Source organism: Lissotriton vulgaris, chromosome 5 (genome assembly GCF_964263255.1).
Source record: "Lissotriton vulgaris chromosome 5, aLisVul1.2, whole genome shotgun sequence".
Classification (NCBI taxonomy): Eukaryota; Metazoa; Chordata; class Amphibia; order Caudata; family Salamandridae; genus Lissotriton; species Lissotriton vulgaris.
Genome location: NC_141693.1, coordinates 287,414,734 through 287,418,424, shown reverse-complemented (window position 1 = coordinate 287,418,424; position 3,691 = coordinate 287,414,734). Strand labels below are relative to the sequence as shown.

At 32.0% G+C, this 3,691-nt stretch overlaps 1 long non-coding RNA gene across 1 annotated transcript; it reads right to left on the bottom strand.

Moving 5' to 3' along the window:
* Positions 1-299: 299 nt before the first annotated feature.
* LOC147710722 (uncharacterized) lies at positions 300-1,777 on the bottom strand. Its single transcript, XR_015295648.1, has 3 exons — positions 1,657-1,777; positions 1,114-1,330; positions 300-1,034 (listed from the first exon to the last, which is right to left on the bottom strand). It is a non-coding gene; the product is annotated as an uncharacterized LOC147710722 (long non-coding RNA).
* Positions 1,778-3,691: the final 1,914 nt, after the last annotated feature.

Below are 3,691 nucleotides of genomic sequence, written 5' to 3'. Positions count from 1 at the left end.
TGAATGGGCAGTGGGCAGTAAGGGTGTGTGGCTGTAGGTAGGACAGTTGTTTGGGAAACCAGGTGAATAGATGTCCAAAGCGACAAAAAAAGCAAGTAAAATATAATCAAAGAGAAAAATGAGCATTCGGCAAGATGATTATTTGTAAGTGTACAAACAATAATTGAATATATGTTTATGGGCATAGCTTCTGTTTGTATAAAAGAAACATTAGAATGATGGTTCTTAAGAAATGGTACATATTTTAATTGTTTAAACAAAGACATTTCTATATTTACATGCAATTGACAATATTGTACAATTTAGAAACTCACAAACTTGGTGTGTAAAATAGTTGTTTTTTTCTTACATATGCGTTGTGTAGTAATTGTTTCTTTGTAAATAATATGAAAAATTGTATATACACATTGTTGTTGTTCAGGTAAGTAATAAAATATTATTCAGTTAAATGCAAGCTGTTCTGTATATAAAGCATAGCAGGCATGAAAGTTATACAAAGAAACATTGCAATAGTCTTTTTGTTTTGTCAAATATACATTTTTTGAGGAATGCTTAAAACTAAATGTAAAGGTGGAGTACTTGTAATAATGTGTACAATAAAAACGAAGTAATGTAGAGTAAAGTAAAAATAGTTGCGTACTAGTATTGTGCTAAAAACCGTAAAATTACACAGCAGGCAAAAAATAGAATATTATGTGTTAGCTTTTTTTTTTCCTTTTCAAAAAGCAGCTTCTTGTAGTATACAAACATTGTTTCTTTTTGTTATGCTGTTACATTTGTTTAATTATGTCTGTTATGCATCCATTGCAAAACAGTACATTTAGTGTTATTGGTAAATGCGGCATTAAAGCATCTTCAAAGTCTTCTGTATCTGTAGCAATGTCTAAGAAGTCCATCAAAGTTGTATTATTTATGTCCATTGATTGAAAATTTTCACTTTCTTCTATTTGCACTGTCATTGTGCTTTTTTCTTGGTATGTTTTCTCGAGTCCAAATAATGTAACAGTGATGTTTTCCTTTGGTGGCTGTATGACCTATAGAGAAAGTGTTTTAATATAAAGTATTTTGTGTTTTTCTTTCTGCAGTATGACAGGTTTAAAAATTATTACTTACTTGTACTGTAGTGTGTCTAGTCGTGTTTAATATTTTTTCTTCCATTGAATTCATGTACAGTCAGATGTGTTATCTGTACATATTTCCCAATTTCGACTGTAAAATCTGTTGCTTCTCTCCAGAGACTAACTTTCACAGAGTCGGTAGCATCCTTAATTGTTATACTCCTACTCTTGGTTTCTTGTCCCCCGACGAATATATTCTTTGTAGCTTCGACCTGTAGTACATAAAATTGTGATTTGTTGCTGTTCTTGTATATAGTTGTATTCAAACAAAAACAATATGTTCTTTGCATGTTGTTTCATATGTATACATTTTAACTTTTTGAAAAAGCATACTAAAGAAATTGCTGCTGATTTGATTAAATAAAATCAGAGTAACAAAAACATCAAATTGATAGTTCTCATCTTTAACAAATAACAGAGAACAATTTTAAGTTGTTTACAAGTAGTTCTCGAAATAGATAAATGCTGTTTGAACGTAAGCGTCACTGTAGCCAGGTAATTTATGCAAATAGTTAAATATATAAAGTACTTTACTTACCTTGGATTGCTGTTTAATGTTGGAATGTGAGTAGTTGCAATGTTGCATGCTCTTTATTTAAATTTATCTGTACTGCAAGAGTGGGAGCAGTAAAAGAAGCAGATGGTAAGTTGAGAAATAAAAAGTAAGGAAATCACAACTGCAAAAAAAGCGAACAGGTAGCAATTAGTTTAGGTGTGTGTAATAATGAAAATGCAGTATGCAAAAGAAAAACAACTATTATACTTTGCTGTTTAGTTATAAACATGTAATATAGTAGTTGGGATGCTTTTACTGACAAAAAATGGGATTTGGGGGAGCAACATTGAGAGGATTTTTGGGAGTATCATAAAATGTGTGTAGAATTTTAAAAATGACCTGTTTTATAGACTACTGAAGAAAAATCTATTTAATTGTAGCAGTAGAAAGTTTCAAGTTGTGTAATGAAACGGAAGGTATGTTGTAAAATAATGAATCTCATACCTCTAATCTTAAAAAAACAATTTTCACAAGTTTGTTCCAGTTTTGCAGATAAATGTTTAATTCAATGCAATCATTGAAGTATGTTAGTTCTCATACTTATTGTACATCGTGAAATCAAAAATTATTTCCTCCAGCTCCAATGCATTTCGGGCAGGTGCCCTTCATCAGGGAGCATCTACAATTTTTAGATGCTCCCTGATGAAGGGCACCTTCCCGAAATGCATTGGAGCTGGAGGAAATCATTTTTGATTTCACGATGTACAATAAGTATGAGAACTAACATACTTCAATGATTGCATTCAATTAAACATCTATCTGCAAAACTGGAACAAACTTGTGAAAATTGTTTTTTCAAAATTGGAGGTATGAGATCCTCCCACATCAGAGTGCTCTAAGGGATGCAATCAATTTTCAATTGACAGCTCTTTCTTTCTTGTACTTCTACTAGGCCCTTGGGAGAGGACGACACCTTAGAAGCACCTACTATAAAGATTGAACCTATAGTTATCTTGACATAATCAAAAGCTGTGCACTTGTCTACCCACTGACATTGTGTAAAATAATGAATGGCATAAGGCAAGTTTTGTAAGTTAGCAAACAAGAAGCAAGGAAGTCAGAGCAACCCCTAAAAAGCAATTGTGTAGCAATTACTTGTTGAGTTGTTTACAAGTAGTTGTTGAAATAGATAAATGCTGTTTGTACTTGCGCGTCACTGTAGTTAGGTATTTTCTGCAAATAGTGAAATATATAACCTACTTTACTTACCTTGGATTGTTGTTTAATTGTTGGAATGTGAGTAGTTGCAATGCCACAAGCTCTTTATTTAAATTTATCTAAACTGCAAGAGTGGGAGCAGTAAAATAAGCAGATTGTAAGTTGTGAAATAAAAAGGAAGGGAATCACAACAGTAAAAAAAAGCAAACGGGTAGCAATTAGTTTAGTTGTGTGCAATAATGAAAATGCAGTATGCAAAAGAAACACAACTATTATACTTTGCTGTTTAGGTAAAACATGGAATACACTAGTTGCAGTGATTTTACAGAAAAAAAGGGAATTTGGGGGGGCAACATTGATAGCATTTTTGGGATTAGCATAAGATGTTTGGAGAATTTAAAAAATGACTTGTTTTATAGACTAGAGTTAAAAAAGAAATCTATGTAATTGTAGCAGTAGAAGGTTTCAAGTTGTGTAATGAAATGGATGGTTTGTTGTAAAGGAATGAATAGCATAAGGCACGTATTGTAAGTTAGCAAACAAGAAGCAAGGAAGTCAGAGCAACCCCTCAAAAGCAATTGTGTAACAATTACTTGTTGCAATTAGCATTGTACAATTTGATTTTGTTGTACAAGTAGTTGTTTGAAACAGGCAAATGCTGTTTATAGGTGATTTGCATTGTATTTAGCAATATTTTGCAAATAGTAACATATATAAAGCGCTTTACTTACTTCATATTGCTAGTTAATTGCTGTTTTCTGTATGTCATAGGATGTTGGGCTAATGGTAAAAAAAACATTGTTCTGGAGGCTATAGTAACCATTATAAAATAGTTCCTTGAAAATGAGCATTGTAATGT